This window comes from Halyomorpha halys, unplaced genomic scaffold (genome assembly GCF_000696795.3).
Source record: "Halyomorpha halys isolate HHAL.00 unplaced genomic scaffold, Hhal_1.1 Scaffold1359.1, whole genome shotgun sequence".
Taxonomy (NCBI): domain Eukaryota; kingdom Metazoa; phylum Arthropoda; class Insecta; order Hemiptera; family Pentatomidae; genus Halyomorpha; species Halyomorpha halys.
The window spans coordinates 524,018-542,741 of NW_027106761.1; the positions used below are offsets into that span (position 1 = coordinate 524,018).

At 30.8% G+C, this 18,724-nt stretch overlaps 1 protein-coding gene across 1 annotated transcript in view; it reads right to left on the reverse strand.

The window, feature by feature from the left end:
* LOC106689430 (proton-coupled zinc antiporter SLC30A2) overlaps positions 1–17,957 on the reverse strand; it is a 126,789-nt gene extending 108,832 nt beyond the window's left edge. The window contains exon 1 of the mRNA XM_067045078.1: positions 17,939–17,957. The gene's annotated coding sequence lies outside the window, so the exon portion shown is untranslated. The remainder of the gene's footprint in view (positions 1–17,938) is intronic.
* Positions 17,958–18,724: the final 767 nt, after the last annotated feature.

Sequence of the window (18,724 nt, forward strand, 5' to 3'; positions counted from 1 at the left end):
TTTATATATTTTCTGTTCATAATATTTCAGAATTTAGTTTATTCTTGTAAATATGTATATTATCAGAAATTGTACCTTTCCATTTATTATTTATAGTTTAATTACATTTGATTTTTATCATTTTTGTTTTCTATTATTTATTATCAGTGTTTGTCATCTTATGTTTTATGATATGACATATGATTTTACTTTCTTAGTTCTATTATTATGTTTTATAATTGCATTTTTATTTTGTATTTCACTCTAAGGCTCTAAAGCCTAATTCTGACGCATGTATGTTATTCTAAAGGGATCAATCCCAGAATAAATAAAGATTATTATTATTATGAACATAAGAAACGTATTAATTTTTTTTTTTTTAACCTTTTCTTATATATCGTTTTATTTAGCTGTAGTAGTATAAACACAAGAATCTCAAAGAATCTAACAAGAGTAGAAGAGGAAATTTGCTTGCATGTAAATAGAGATTAAACGAAGACTATGATCGTAAGCCGAAAAATCCGACTTAACGACATTGTCTCCTTGGATGGCAAAACCTTTCCTAAAGTAGACAGTGTCTACAACTTCGGATCCACAATAACATCTATAACTGATCAAAGGACTGAGATAGATCAGCGTATAACAAGCCCGAATAGAGCTTTTTTCTCTTTGTCGAGAATACTGAAATCCCGAAAATTCTCTAAAAATCTGAAGCTAAGTACGATGAAGCTTGTTCTGACCAGGCTGGAAGATCTGGATTCTAACAAATACCCTAGAAAGCAAAATCTAGAAATTTGAACGGAAAGTCCTTCATACAATTACAGGAGCGATCTAGGATCAGAGCCTTAACATATAGAGGAGAACTAAGAGTGAACTGCTTGCAGAGACTGATCAGTCAATATCTCATGATATGAAGACAAGGAAATTTAGATAAGCAAACTTGAAAGCGGTAGCCCAAGACAGGTAGGCGTGGAGAGGGTTGGTTCGGAAGGTCAAAGATCAACAAGGTGGGTAATAAAAAAAAAAAGTTTTTATTTTAAATGGACGTATTCCAAAGATAGTACCGTGAATAGATTTATTAAAGCTAATACCCAAATACCCTACTTAAAGATAATAGGGCTGTCACAAAGTAACTACATTCTTCAATGTAATCCATGGAGTAGATCAAATAAAAAATTTTAAAAAATAAACTTTTCCACTAATCAAGCAAAGCAACGACATATACAGCCTCACACGATATTGCTATCACCCAAGTTTTACATATGTAGAGTTCGTCTATGCATATTAGCACAATTATCTTATTTTTAAAATATTTTTGTAGCAATTTTCGTTAAAAACAGTTTACTATATTACCTTAAACAATGGGCCTAATAAACAATACAAAGGAATTTTTTCCTACACTTTTCATAGCTGAGCCTTTCAGGCCAACTACAACATGCAACTATCATTACAAAAAGAACTAGGCGTAATCAATTTTTTTTTTGGTATTTATTTCGGCTTTAATTAGTTAAAATATTTAAGAAAAAGAAAAAATCTCATACTGTTCTTTAGTACATAATAATAGATTAGTAATTTTTTAATTACTACATTTTTAAAAAAGATTTAATATTATATTCATAAAATGAATCATTAAAGAAAATAAATATAATTCTAAAAGCAACAAGAAGTAGCGAGTACGAAAATTAATTGCTGAAAGCACCGTATCGTTCATATTCAGTGACTTCAATAATTTTCTTGAGTTCGAAAGTTAGTGGAAGAAAATTGATATCTTAAAGAGTTTTTTCGATTTATAATTCTCCTAGAAATAAAAACATACACCTCGATTCGCGTTTACACAACAGCTATTTTACAGATAATAGGATTAAAATTGTTTTTAATGTTTAATTCGAGTTGTATGAGCATTGCAAAACGTTATATAAACAAAAAAACATCAACTTTATTCAGTGACAAGACCTGTTACACAAGACTCACAGGGATTAAATAATATCTCATTATTGTAATGTTCTTTGATAAATAAGCAATTAGTCATAAAACAGTTTTGTTCACTTGTATTTCTGTATAAACATCAAGTATATTTTTACTTCCTCATTACCGAATGTAGGGAAGCTTTGTATTTAGGAAGTAAATATAAAGAATAAAAAAGTGTATTTAAAGAATTAAAACATTTTCACACATATTTTCATGTTTCAGTCTTCAAGGAAGAATTTTGCCTGAAATGAAGTTATTCTGAACAATGCATTTGGCAGACTTTTTTTTTTTTTATATAATGCACTTAATTTAATAGTATTTTTTTAAAATTTGAAATTATTATCCCAAATAATAATAATGGAGTCAGGAATTTAAGAAAGTAATAAAAGTAGATAGGTAGAGGCATATTAATCACCTAGTTTTTCAGTTATCTTGTTAATTATACAGTACTAAAATGTGGTTTCAGTCAAATGTCAGAAATGATATAAATTACAGTTATATTTTCACATCAGCATGGTTACCTAAAAACCTTAACTTCGTTCTGCAAACATGTCTTACTGCATATGACTTCTAAATGTGGGAGCCCATGCAGGATATTGTAATTTTTTTTACAAAAAATCCGTTTAGTTCAATTAATTATGCTCCTGAGGACAGAAAATGTACTTCTGACACCATGAAATCCCCGGCTAAAATTGGCGCCCAAATTGAATTTTTAAAAAAATCTTTAATGCTGAAGGGCGAAAAAAATTGATTAGCAAATTTACTAAAATTAGAGCCTTAAAAAGGCTTTTTATGTACAATATTTCCCGAGATAGTTTTTAAAAAACCGACATTTATTTTTCAAATCAAGAGAAATCAACATTTTTTGAACATATTTTGGCAAATATTGCTAATAAAAAATAATAATTATAGATTATACTAAGGTGAATTTAACCAGCTTCAATTTGAGTGCTAATAGACATCGGCGTTTATGAAGAATACGAGTAGTTCGGAAGTATTCATATTCTTCATTACTTTTAGTCTCGGTAAAATTGGATGATTTCCCTATAATTTTTTTAAGTTAATGTATTTCAACTAGATGTCTACATTTTACTTATATGCCAGGATAACCGGGATCATTAACGTGTAAGCCACCAGAATGAGTGCTCTGCCCCCGTGTTTGGCGTACTCATACCCGGAGCCCTTCCTTAGGACAGAACAGATCAGGCCTGTGTTCTAGACCTGGAATCCTTCCTCCCCCCACCATATTTTCTTGATTAGTTCTAATAGATTGGCTCTTGGTGGTTCTTCACCATCATTGAGAACCTTAGATGGTAAGTTGTTTATTCCTGGAGCCTTCCTTCTTTTAATTATGTCGATGGGTATTTCATCATCGAGAATATCTTTTTTTTTTCCACCTCGTATGGATCGAGTTCCTCTGCATGATCCTTGTCCTCGTCGTTCGTGGGCTTTTCTTGATTCTGAAGTTTCTGGAGATATTCTTTCCAGATGTTTAGTAAATATTTTTATTATTATTTCTTTTGTATAAAATCCAATTAATACTCAAAGTATAGTCTATTGTCATCTACCGTCATTAATCATCTGCTAGCTAATTGCTCGATCCCACGCAGACACTACAGGGATGACTGTCAAAGAACTCATGGACCGCAATTTCAACATCTGCAAAATTAAAATTTTTTTTTTATATAAAAGGGAATGGGTCATAGATCGAAACGAGTAGTAATGCGATGGTGTGAGGTCCGGACTACATGGTGGATGAGGCAGAAGTTCGAACCAGAAGGGTTTTTCAATAAATTTTCACAAATTTCAAACCTCTTAGCTGATTTCTGAGGAGTAAGTTCGTAAGGAACCAGTCTACTGCTCTTTTTTACTTTCTCCATGGAAAGTAGATGGCGACGAACAGTATTTTTCGACATACCACGGTCCTTGGCAAGTTCGGGAGTACTTGTGGAAGGGGATTCGACTAAACAGCTTCTTGCAGAACCTAATCAATATCCATTAATGGTCGCCCGGAGCCCTTCTTCCTTTTCAACGTCACAGCTAAGTGTTTCAAACCAACGTCGCGTATTGCGCTGGTCAAGGACACCTTCCCCTTCATATTTAATAATTTCACGAGTTGCTTCAGCGGCTGTGAAATTATTTTTTCCAGTAATGCTTTAAAATTAAGAGAATTTCTTAGGACACTGTCATGTTTCTTCTATGAAACAAATAACTGAACTGAGGCTTTTTTTGAAGAAGCCGAATGTGATTAAACAAGCTTAGAGAATGCTCTATAGGGATTACTAGGTATTAAATAGGATTAAATTATTTACAGTCCTTTGAAATCTCATTTTTCTACTCTCCTTCACTGCCTTTTAGCATTCTTCTGTGAGTCGTGAGTGTGAGGCCCTCCAGGTCCATGGGTTCGAATATATTTTTCAGCCTAATTTAAAACCAATGAAAAACCATGAAGTAAACATAACTTCATGGTTTTTCAGAGATTTTATGGATGCTTATTTCAATTTGATCCCGAATTTTATGGATTCTCCACGACAGTTTCTAATTCTCTGATGTCTATTCTCTATCTGGACATGGTCAATTTAGTTTACCTCTAGCATTACTTTAGTAGAATGAAGTCAATTTAGGAATTCCCTTACTCTCAATACAAAGAGAGTACGAATGAAATATGTACTCTTATTTTTAAACTGTAAATTCACAGTTTAATATTGAAATATACGTGTTGATTACGTAATTTAAAAAAAAAAAAAGCATAAAAACGGAAGATGTTTTTATTCTTTCTTTTACTCCATTCCATGAAGGTATTCGAGATATTTCTTCAGTCCGTTAAAACTGATTTATACGCCACCGCTTATTACGTATGTTTTCAAAAATCACACCAGGCAAAAAGCGTGTTAGCTACAATAAATACTAGTTACGGTCTAGACGATACGATTTGTCGAATCTGGTAAAACGCATACGTCATTCTTAGCGTGTTAAACTGTCTAAAGCATATAACGTTCAACAATAGAATGGATAAGGTTCCAGACAACCGAGAATCTAGTTCTTATTCAACACAAATAAAATATGATTGCGGATAAAATTGGATGATATATCTTTCACATGGTTTCCGATTAAATAAGCACCGAGTATTGCGATAGAAAATTTCGAGATGCATGTTATTATTTGTTGTTTTAAATTTTTAAATGAATTTATAATATTAATCTAAATAGATTTGGAAAAATTGTAATAACATTTCAAACTCACATTTATTACATTAATAAATAATCACCAGGGTCTCTAAAATTATAAATATTGCAAAGAATCTAACAATCTATTTGTTAAAAATTTTAATACTCATATTTGTTCATTTTAATTTTTGAAACCATCCACTCAGCCCGTGGTATTGGTTAAGCTCTATCATCCTTCTTCTGACAATCCTAAATTACTTTCTTTGTAACATTTACTAAATAAACAATACTCTCACAAAATATACTGATTCACTGCAAGTTATTTACTTTTATGGATTATGGTGAGAACGTATCAGATATCATGTAAATTTGTGTATATATAATGTATTGTATTATAATATTTGTATTCTGTAACCATATATAAAAATAAAGAGGTTTGAAAATATAAGGTGAGAACGTATCAATAATGACTAATTATTATATAATTAAAAAAACTAACCAATTATTATAAAAAATTAAATTTTGTTGTTTATTTTTTTTTAGTGAGATTCATTTTTTACTAAATATCAATCACAAAGACTAAGGAAAAACCTTCTAAACCATATTAACCCTCACTTTTTATAAAATTAAATTAAATAATAGTAACAACGTATTACACTTTTGTAAATATACATTACAAACGTTTAATAAAATTTTTGTATAAAGTTGTTACTAATACAAAGGATATGGATTTAAAATAAGATTCCAATTCAATTTTATTATTCTCACTTATTGTTATTTTTTAAAACAGTAAATTTAAAACGATTTCTTAAAGTAGATTTTAGAAATATCTCTGCCTTAAGTATTCGACAAAGCAAAAAATAATAAGACATTTTAATTTCATAATATTTTTACGACTGATTGTCAAAGCACCGCTTATATTGGAAATCTAAGACACACAATGAATTCTGTTGTTCCTTTGACAACTTCCCACGCGCTGACAATATTACGTCCCCACCACTTGATTGCTGCCTCCAGGCTGACATTAAAGGAGTGTTAACCCGCGTATACTAATAAGTCCTTAAGTAGACAACTAAGTGACATGCAGCGATACCCATTAAAATGGTTCTCATCACGTGTCAGGGCTGTGGTTTTGATTTCATAAACAATAATCATGTCATTAGAGTATATGCTATTAACACAAACACGAACCATGATCAAATAATTTTTATATCTGTGTATCTTCGTTGTAGGTACAGAATATTGTCTATAAAAATTAAAAAGGAGATTTTATATCAGTTCGAATAGACATGGGAACGTATACTACGTATATTAGATATGAGTCCGAAGCTTTCTTACCAAGGCACTCTAGAAACCAAGAAAAAAAATACTTCATGAAATATCTACATTATTTTTTTTTTAATTTCAACATTATCATTATATTCTATCAAATGAATTTAAATATATAAAAAATATTTAAAAATTAGAAAAAAAAAAGTCAGTTAACCTTTTCATATTTTTTTAAAAATAAAATCATTGAACTTATTTTTAAAAAAACCACAGTCATAATGGTTTTTAACAACCCTACAATTTTTCCCCTGAAATAAACTATCATGGCTTTAAAAGAAAGTAAAAGAAAAAAAAAACAGAACGTGATAATTTGAGAAATTTATTCAGAATTATTTTTGAAAATTAGAGTTTTTTTCCTTCTTCCAATGATTTTAGTTCTTGGATGCTGAAAGCGGTTGTGGAAAGCATTGAATACTCAGTGAAAATCTTCTAAAATTTTCCTCTTTCCCATGAGAACAATATAATACGGTTGGTAGACCAGTGACAAGGCAGCTAAAATAACAGTAACTTTCGCCATTGTATTGTTTGGGAGCAACCGTGGCTTCGTAAAATGCTCTATTACTCTTTATTACGTGTTATTGGGGCGTCTCATGCCCCCTTTGTTAGCACTAAAAACTTCATGTAGCGTTTAGCAAACATTTTTGAAAGTCATGAAATTCTTATTATTGTATTTAACATTTACGATACCATCAAACAAAAGCAGATGGCTGCGTTAACGAATAGTGGGAACGCCAATTTTTTTTCTACTTATGACTTTTTAATTACGAAATCATTAATCAAATATATTGTGAGAAGTTATTTACAGATAGTTCCGTAGTGTCTCTCTAATGGTCTGCATATATTCCTGCTCAATCGTTCTGCTAAATACTTTCAGAGGAAATCGTTCATTTCTTTGACGGTGAAGTTGTCAGAAACACTTTTAGGAATGTACATCAATGAACTTAATCGACCAATTGCCAAAATGATAAGCGTACATTGCGATAATTATTTTTATAGGTCATTAACTGAAAACAAGTTTGGAAAATCTATAAGATTATGTATGTGAAAATGATGTTTATTAAAATTATAATAATAAGCTATGAAATATAGGTAAATAAGCTATGGGCACATGGAAAAGATAGAGGGAGAAGGATTGAACAAAAAGGTCTGTAACAAAATCTTAACTATAAAAACATGGGAGGATACATGAGGCATAAGAGAGAGGAATCAATGAGACTTAAAATTTCAGATACCGACTGTCTAGATAGAAATACGAACAGGAAAACATGGAAAAATCTCACCAATATTGGAAGAGGGAAAAAAGGGATTCGAAGTGGTCCGAAGAAAGAAAAGAAAAGCAGTTGAGGATCATGAAACTGCGAAGGGAAGAAAGAAAATCAAGGCTTCCAAAGAAGCCTAACTATTGTTATTCACAACCACCTTAGTGGCCGATACGTAATAAAAAAAAAGTTATAAGATCGTAATTTTTTTAATTATATTTATTTATTGTTATTACCAATTGTATTAAATATATACAATAAGTAAGTGTTACATGAGTTTCATTACAAAGGCATGATGCAGACAGACATGTGAAGAAGACCAATTCATAGAACTCCAATAACAGTTTTGAGAAGAAGATCTCGAGGCCATCTTCTTTTCAGACGCCTAGGAGAATTATCAGGTAATAAAGGAGAAGGCAGGTTAGAAACAAGTGGGTTTGTCTACCCACCCATCCAGATAGGTATCTGGTTCTGGTCAAAACAAATATATGGAACATCGATGAATGAATTCGTTTGAGACAAAGTAAGATTGTAAGGATTAGATACGAGTGGAATTCGATGGTTTAGTGAACCCCTAAAGCTCAACTCCGTATGTCCAGGTAGTCCTTATTATAGTCATGTAGATCAATCTTATGTAATGGATCGGAAGTTTAGACCGTTTGTATAGTAAGTTCTGTAATAGTCGAAATCGGCGCGCAGTTTATTATTATTTAAAGTCATATTGTTATTCCACAGAACTTCTCAGTTTCAGTTTTCGAACCGGTATTTAAAAGTTTTATGTGGCATTATTGCTGTATTCAATTTTAAAATTGTTTAACCATGTCATCCAAAATTAACATCACTTTTTTATATTATCAATGTTCATTGGAGAAAATAATAGATCACTTGTTAAAATAATGCTAAATTTATGTCAGTGATTTCAGTTGACAATAATTTAAAATAAATAATAGATAAACTTTTTAAGAGAAAATAAATGCAAATGTTTTATCTATGAGTAAAATCGATTCCTTAACAGTTTGATCCAGCTTAAAATTCGATTATCAATAAGGTCGATCAGGATTGGACCTTTACCGCCGGTTTTCTAGAAAGGTTGCTGTGGACATTCACTGGTTAATTCCAAGACAGGACAAAAAATTTTTAATGTTAATTATCGAATAACTCAAGTACATGTATTTAATTTACTATTATAATTGACAAATTGACTATTATGCGTACATTTTATTATTGATACACTCAATATTTAAAAATTAAATAAGTATTATTGCATTTAGCCAAATTTGTAATTTATTTTCTCTTAATTAAAATAGAAAAAAGTAAGTAAGTAAATGATTTTCTTATGTTCAATGCGGAACATCGGAACTGAATATTGAAATGATCAAAATAATTTTTTACATAAAAATACCTTTTAAATCATAGTAGATTTAATATTTAATTGCCAATTATAATTATGAAATGTTTGCGGCAATGTGTCAACAATGTTTTTATTTATTGAACAAGATCTCATTTCGTACTTGAAGATACTAACATACGATTAAGCTGGCACTAGAAAACCCCGAATTTATGTCCAGTTGTAACGCAGATTTTCAAATTGCTTGAAAAGAAGCTGCGTTCCGGCGTGAAAAACGTATACAACCGTAGTCTAAGAATTTTATTATCGTATTATATGTAATCTTATATTGATTGTGAGGATTGGTATCCATAATCATGTGAAATAGTAATTTTGATATTTTAAATCTGAGAATAAAATATTTTATTATATTTAAAAAAAAAAAAAGAGAAAGGATAAAACGTAGTCACAATAAAAGTCTTTCTTTCGTCAAAAAAAAGGATTAGATCACACTCATATACAATAGTATTGTACAGACAATTTTCAATTCGCTTTAAAAATCAGTTGATTCATAAATACAATACTTTTATATTCAACCACTAATAAAAATCAATTTAAAAAAATACAAGAGGATTAAATTAAATTTCATCAAATCAATCTTTTTTTTTTGCCTGGTCATTTCTGACAAACGGGAGGGAGGGTACAGGTGACCAACCTATTCTAACCATTGTGGAGGTCACAAGTCTTTCATTTTGTGGTACCACCACTTAATTAAAAGTCAAGTCTTGCGCCTCAACCACCTGAGCTACGGACAGCCCTATCAAATCACCTTTACCCTTTGTTGTAAATCTATGACATCCTCCCCTACAGCAAGATATCTTCTACTGTAGTATTCTATTGATTCTATCTTATCTATCCCATTCCTTCCCGATTTAAACTATATTGGTGATGATCACTCCTCTCATACTGATACTCGCACGGCTCTCGCGGCCTACTTGTAGATATCGTGATCCACGAGCAGTGAACAATAGCGCCCACCTGCGAAGCATAACAATCTAGAACCACGATTGGAGGATAATGTTATCTCAATGCAACGGAAGGCCGTAGCCTTGTCGAATAACAGTTTAATCGGTGGCCTATGCATACATTCAATGTGAATTATGATTGTTTAATAAGTTTTAACATCTTAGTAGCAATCAGCCTCTAGATAAATGATTGCAAAATAAAGTTTATTTCAGAAATGTTTAAGCAGGCTCTATTAATCTTATTGGCAGAAGAACACAAACATTTAATCCGGGTTGTATTATGTTAAGCGTCTTTATGTGTACAATTAATTCAAAACTTTTATGTTCACAATATTATATTCAAAACTTATATTTTTAGTATCTTTATGCAATATTTTTTTACTAAAAATTTATTTATTTTTTTTGTTTGTGCTTCATCGGAAAAACTCTGTTTCAGATAGTTATGAAAACGTGAATGGAGAAACCTTGCAATGAAGGCAGTCTTAGCATTGTACACCTAATTCACAATTTTTTTTTTACGAGAAGATGGTTGGGGGTGCGGTCAAAATGAAACACAAATAAGTTGATGTAACTTATTTAATTGTGCCAACGTTTCGGCTAGTGTTTCTAGGCTTCATCGGGTTGTTATCTTGTTCACAACCAATGAGTATAGTAAATAAAAAATAAAATATAAACAGAATGACATAAAGTGAATAATTTTACAGAATGGAATTAATAAAATGAAGTGATGAGAGAAGTGGAAAATAAAATGTATACATAGGTAATTGAATAAGTAGGTAAAATGACATAATTAAGGAAATAAAATAAAAATGAAGTTATATAATGCAAAGAAGTATGAATATATTAGTTATTAATAATTTAAAAATTTATATATAGAAAGAAAAAGAAATTTGAGAGAAAGAAAATATATGTAACCATAATAATTGATAAAAAGGTAAAATATAAGTAAAGTTTAACAAAAGAAAAGAATAGAAGAAAAAAAAAAATATTTTGAAAACAACAATGATGAAGGCTAGAAACTCTAGCCGAAACGTTGGCACACAAATAAGTTACATCAACTTATTTGTTTCATTTTGATCGCACCCCAACCATCTCCTCGAAAGTTGTCCACGGTCAACTATCTCTCATAATTAATCACAAAATATTTTAATACATTACATATACGTAATTACGCACATAATATATTGAAAACGTTTATGTATACAATAATATATACTTAATACATTCTAAAATTTTATATTTAGCATCTTTATGTGCACACAAATATTGGCGGTCCCACGAAATGAAAACTTGACCCTCCACGATGGTTAGAATAGATTGGTTACCTCTATATTGTTTTAAATTGTATTCAATTCCATTTCTGTAATTATGACTGAAATAATAACCAGCAGCTGTTGTGTTCCCTAAAAATCAAACAACGATAACTATAAATGGAGAGAAGAAATCTTCGATAGCGTGTTGAGCTCTGCTGAATTTAATTCATAGAAACTAGTAATATATCTGTGGATAGTCGGCCTGGGTTACCAACTAATCATAAGTATTTTTCAAAAATTCAGTTTTTAAATGACATAAAATGTTCAAATGACAAAGATTTTTAAAAAATACAAGAGCCTGATCGTATGTTTCATGTTCTGTACACGCTAGGTGAAAAGACGAAAACAAAGAACTAGAATACAAGAAAACAATCTGTAAGTAGTGTACACTACAAGATTAAAAGGATTCGGTTACGTGTGGGCTATGTTACACAGGTTAATTATCCACCCAATTCGGGATCTCTGAAGCGTGTACTCGCGCGTTCCATGATATGCATCCGGATAACAAACAAGCTTCGAAGCCATGCAACATTACAGGAAATTAGTCCTAATATGGAAGGACTTCAGCGGGCTGTGAAAGAGGAATATGGAAGACTAACCGCCTCAGGAAGATATCTTATGTCACTGGGCACTTGCGCTGTCACCTTAATATCTTCTTCGTAACTGGCTGTTACCCGTCCAATTGTCTGTCACAACAGTAACAGCTCTTATACAAAACGACCTACTTCTTAGAAATCTTATATCATGATATATTATTTTTTTGTTTTGAATTAGAAACAAAAATTGGATTTACAATTTGATCAGTTTTATACCTAAGTTTGCAATAAAACTAATAATTAACTTTAAGATTAATTAGTTAAGGATACCGGACTAATACATTATAAGTATGGATGAGAATCCATACCTTATTCTACAGTTAATTAATTAAATAAATAAAGTTTAATTAATAATATAAATATTTGGGTGTAATAAGTAATTAATAAAGGCAATCCTTCCCGTCCGGACCCGCCCCACTAAGACCCCCAGGGTGCGATGGTCCTATATCATTTTTGAAATATTTCTTTCAAACGGGAAGAGGGGAATTAAGCAATATTTAAAAAGCGCCTGAAATTAAAAAACTGCATGAATTAAATTAATTTAGTCCGGCTTATTCTACAGTTAGAATAATTTTCTGTCATACTTATGTATAATTATTAGACATCGCTACTGATCTCTGATATATGTTGAATAAATCTATGTAAGCATTTTACCTATTCTGTTAATCCGTCACAAGCAGCACTGACATTCCATTGCAAGTCAATAATGCCTACAAATCCTTTAATAGTACTCCAGCTACAACTCTATTATCCATGCAGCGAATTACATCATCCAATCAGTTATGGATTGCACACCGTTTCCGATACGACACCTCGCTAAGAATCTTAACACAGTTTCTGATAGAAATGTCGTAACGATTTGGAAAACCCTTAAATATACGCTGAGATAATGACAAACATTATAAATTTGCTAATGATTGCAATCATATTTTTATCACTTGATCATTTAACCCCCAATTGGGTTTCTAAGCTACCGAAGTTTACAAGTATCAGTTTAAGTCTCTGATGGAACAAGAAACCAATCAAAAAAGTTTTTTTGTCGTGATTCATTAGCATGAACGATATTTTTTCATTTCGATACAGAAACTCATGGTTCTATCTGTATCAAATAGTAATATATATAAAAAAAATTATAAGTTTTAATAAATGAAAAGGAATTATAATTATGAGAGATAGTTGACCGTGGATGATAAATGAGGAGAAGATGGTTGGGGGTGTGGTCAATGAAAACACAAATAAGTATGATTAACTTATTTTAATGTGCCGACGCTAGAGTTTCTAGCCTTCTTCAGGGCTGTTCGCTGGAAGATCGAGCGCCTAATCAAATAAAAGGAATTATATAGCTAAAAAACACAATTTCGTAAAAATATTGGTTAGTTACTTATTGCAAATGTGGGTTCAGTTAATATCAATAAGGCTACCTTTCCTCTTTTGTTTTTTTATTCCTGATTAATCAATATTTAAATAGCCACTAAATATATTTAATTTAACTGCCGGTCCGTAAACATTTTGTAGCAAATAAAACTAAGAATATTAAAGAATTATGTAATAATTGTACTCTTAAACAATAGTAATTTTATAAGAGGACATTAGACAGTGAGATAAAAGGATTGAAATAAAATTATGTTTTTAATTAAATACCAACACGATCTCAAAAAAAAAAAATATATATATATATATATAAATTAGTAATAATTTTAATAGATAGTTTTTCAATTTGAATAAATGTTTTTATACAAAAATTTTAAGTATCGTTGATAGTAAGGAAACACTTATATTTTTTAGTTTATATTCAAATGAGGGTGGAAGGAAGGAGGATAAAAGAAGGAAGATTAGATTAGAAAATGAAATAGATAATACGATACTGATGAAGAACGATACTATAAGCCTGATAAGTAGATGAATAAAGAACTGCAAAGAAATATATGCGATATTTAATAGGGTCCTATGCTAAGATAAAATAATTTAAGGTGGTCATCATCATCCTATACGCTATTGGCTTATGAATATGAATTTTTCTTGATATTACTACTATAAATCAATTTATTTTGGTAAATATTTTGGAAACTCCTACAAAGATAAACGTCATAAAGTACTTTATAACTCATTATAGTAGCTTTAATTTGGGTATAAATAGACATTTTGTTACGTTTCATGGTTCACATATAATTCACCAAGATAAATTCACTAACTCATGTTTTTGCAGTGCATATGTTATGAAATTTAACTTTTTAAAAGTGTATATGAAACATACAACATATTTACCTATTGTATTATATTGTACAGTTGTAAATTAGATTAACTAAATTAAAAAAAAAAAAACTTTAAAAATCTATATCTTGAGATCTATTGAACTTATATAGCTCTTTTAGCGCTCATATTTTATCAAATTTCCTCTATTTTGCATGATATTTTATAGGGTTTTCTACGGTTCTAGGTAGGTAGTTTTAACGATATGGAGTCCCGAATGAAAAAGTTTTTTTTTTTCTCTTTTAAACAACCGCCATGTTTTATTCTCCCTAACCATACCTAGCAAACTCATTAACTCGACTAGTAATTATACATAGTCTTCCTTAAATTAATCAAAAATTGGGGTGAAATATCTGACTTTTGAATCATCTTGAGCTCTTTACCATGATTAAGATCTACCTTGTGGGTCAAAACGTCGGAAATCAATAAATAGTTGAAAGCTATTCTTGTTTCTTATGTACCACAAGCCCTGAAAACATCACTTTCAAATTTAAATACGGTCATCCATCTATATTTAAACTTGCATCCACATATGTATTTAGCCATATAGATGCATATAGCCATCCATATATGTAAATCCATTAATATATAGATATATGTGAGAGTAAAAGTCACATATATCTATTTAAATCATCATGCTTAATAGTATTCCCTTGCTGACAAGTATAGTTATATTTTTATTTAAGAGTTTTTCTCCTTTTCACTTTCATTCTTTTATCATTGAAAGTAAAAGACCTGCACGATACACGATCCGTTGGCCTTCCAAAGGCATTTGACGGAGGAACTACACACGGAACCTGCCGGTCGATTCCGTATAGGAATCGTGGCAGATACTCCAAGCCAGAACTAACTCCTCAGTGTATTCACACCGGAACGATAAGCAATGACTCGGCAGATCCACAAACAGCAGAGGCCACAAATACCGCAAGGCCCGAGCTGTGAGGTGGCAACATGAGGTCGTTCACAGAAGCGCCATTTCCATTGAGTTTCGATAACTGAGGAAGATTCAACTTTCAATTATTAATAAAATTACTTTAATCATTCTATATATCCTTTATCCACTGGTTGTTGTCTTGTTTTTTGTTCTTAGCCCTGATGAAGCTTTGAAATTTTGGCCGAAACGTCGGAACTATTAAATAAGTTCTCTCAATTTATTTGTGTTATATTCTGACCGCACCCCCAGTTATCTTCTACTCATATATATTATCCACGGTCAACTGTCTTCTCATCATGACAATAAGCTGTAGCTGAATTAAAATATTTTGTACCTTTTTTTTTTTTTTAAATTCGATTGGAAATAATTATGCGAACACAATCCTGCTATTGTCAGGCAGAAATATTTAGAATAAAGAGATTCGGACATATAAAATTGCATTCTTTACATTTAATATTTGGACGATTAATATTATGCTAATTGGGTGTTTTCTCAAGGAATTAGCAAAGTTTTTTTTCAGAGTAATGATCTGTACAACTAAATAATATGAGCAGGCGGCTGAACAATTGTCTGCGAATGACGTGCATTCATTATATTACTTGTTTATTTGTTTGCTTTTGTTTAGAGATAAATCCGTTAAATGATAAAACATCTAAGTTATAGCTAATACTAGGGCATATATCTCAGCTTTACTATTTCTAGTCTACATCTAAATGCCCTTAAAAATTGTATAACTTTATATTTATAGGATAACATTTCCTTCTTAGGCTCTTGACACATTTCAAAACCAGCTTTGTTTTTAAAAAATATATTTTAGTTAAGTATTTACAATAATGAGCCTTTATTTACAAAGAAAAACGACATTGGAACCCTCAACTCTTAATTGACTTTTCGTGTACTCAACATTTGACTCTCACGTTTTTACGTAGTTAAGAAAATTCGGGGTTTTGGAGGGGGATTCGCCACTTCCCCGTAACATTTCTTCCGTGATATATTAAAGAATTTACTCAAGACTGAATTTCAGGACTCACATATTCAATCCAAAAGGCGTACGATTAAACGTTCGCTAAGCTCATTTATATAATCATATTTCTGATGATAAAGGAAAAATTTTTGAATGATCACTTCAAAGCCTATTAAAAAACGAAGTCTGAAAGTATATTTTGGCCTTTATTTTTACAATCTGTCACATAATTTTATAATCGGAAAAAGATAGTTGACCGTATGAAGTAGATAGTAGGACGATAGTCGAGGGGGGGGGCGGTTAATAAAGGTACCAAAATAGTTTTTCTACTATTTTGGTACATTTATTGACCACTACCCAGACCCGGAGTAAAGAATAAATTTTGCCCTCTGAACGACACAAAAAATATTGAAAATATAAGAAAGACGTTCAAGTGAGTAGTAGTCGCTCCTCTTATCAAAATAAAAATTTACAAATATGGTGAAACCTCTCTTTAAAAAACAACTTTTCCTTAGAACAATTTTAAAATGTGATCATTTCGTCTAGAAATATAAGAATTTAAATCTTTAGCACCGGACACACCTGTAACGCTAACTGCTGAATTTTCGTCATCAACATATACCCCGTTTAAAAATTATATTCTGTTACCCTGGCTATGATTATAGCATGAGTTAGGTTTTGCAAATAATAATCCTTATTTTCCAATCGTTTTAATGTGTACCAACTATTCACATCATAATTTACTGTATAATAAAATGATAATGTTATTAATTTTTGTCTTGTTTTGATTTTTAAATTAGATTGAAGTATCATTATGTTGATTTGAATTTAATTAAGATTAAAATTTACTTTTTGTTCAAAATTCTGTAAACCATTGATTTAAATAGATAATTCTAATTCGTTTCTTCAAACTTTTTAGATATATTCTTTTTTAACGACCAGAATATTTTTTTAACCATGCAGATTTAACAGGCTAGTTTTCGCATCGCCTTTTGACATATATATGAGTGACTACGTGGCTGCTTGTCATTAGTGAAATGTATCTTATACACACAAAATTACATAATATTATAGAAATTAGTTAAAAAATAATTAAAATGTAAATTTATTCAAATAAAAAAATAAAACAATATACGAAAATTTCGAAAGATGAAAATGTAATATATCGTCCTCAGGAGTCTAAATTTATTGTCATTACACTCTATGGAATAAAAGAAAGTATTATAATTTAGTTACAAATAATGTTTGCTTTAACTAGAAAAAATAATCAAATTAATGAAATATTTTTCTCTCCTATAACAATTTGCATTATTACTCATAAATTAGTAATGACTCCTAAACATAAATATTGCCCACATTGTTTTTAATATGCACTATTCTTACCAGCGGAACGTCCCTCCCCGTTCCAATAATCCGCTAGAGTTAGCTACATGATTTTAACTACATTAATTGGACCCTGCAACTAATCTTACAATGCACCAAGACAATCCAAGGCAATATTATACTAGTATATATTTATCATTTCAATTATTATTATGAATTTAATAATAAAGGAGGTTACGAAAAAAAAAATAAATAAATATGCACTGTATGTATTTTTTTCCTTTCTTTTTGATGAGGAACGCAACTCATCTTTAGGAGGATAGCAGGAGTGAGTGTTTCTAGGTTATCTCTTAGATGACGTGCGACTGCTAGTGTTCATGTGTCTTAACACGTTATGTATCTTATGTCAAATTACTTTAGATTTTATCGAAACCGGACTTCATTTAAGTTATTGGATTTTATCTACTTAAACATTATCGAATTGCAAGAATAACATGGACTCACCCAGACCATCGTAGTTGGCGAAGACCCCTGTATCCTTCATGGCATGGCAGAAAGGAGAACCCGGAGCACTATACTGTAATATACACTCCCTGCTCGAGTCGAACGCGCTCTGACGCTGCCAACGGCTCACAACTCTTCCTTCACAATAGCCCATTGTTGATAGAAGTATTCGGCTAAACAAGGTCGGTCTTTCTTTTGCTGCAGATGAAAAGCGAGTAATGGTCTAGAAGATTAGCGGAATTGGTGGTAATGTGAAATTACGGCAACAATATAATGCTTTGTATAGTAATGAGTAAGCTGGTTTCTTATGTTTATAACAAATGAATTACGTAATATGAATTCATTACTCGAATATATGTCTGTATGTATAATATAAAACTCAAAACTGACTTCCTGAAAATTAAATGATGAACTACACATTAGCGAAATTGTGCTCTCCACTTTTAGTTTATTTCCAACAATGAAGCTTTTCGAACCAACAAGAAAAAAAATTAAAAACCCCTTCAAAATTTGATGATTTATGTAATCCAATTTTTAAAAAAAATCTGTCCGCCCGCCGTAAAGCGTTAGCGACTTTTTCTAAAATTACGTGCCGATTTTGTTGAGACTTGTAATCTGAAGATAATCTTCGAAACTCGTAAGTACCTTGATTGATGTAATTGATGACCGATTAGATGTTTCATACGGACATATCTCGGCCATATTTTCTGTAGTAATTATTTAGTATTTGTTCTTTTAGGTATTAAGAAGATAAAGAAAAAAGACAATTCTCATCTTGATAAAAGA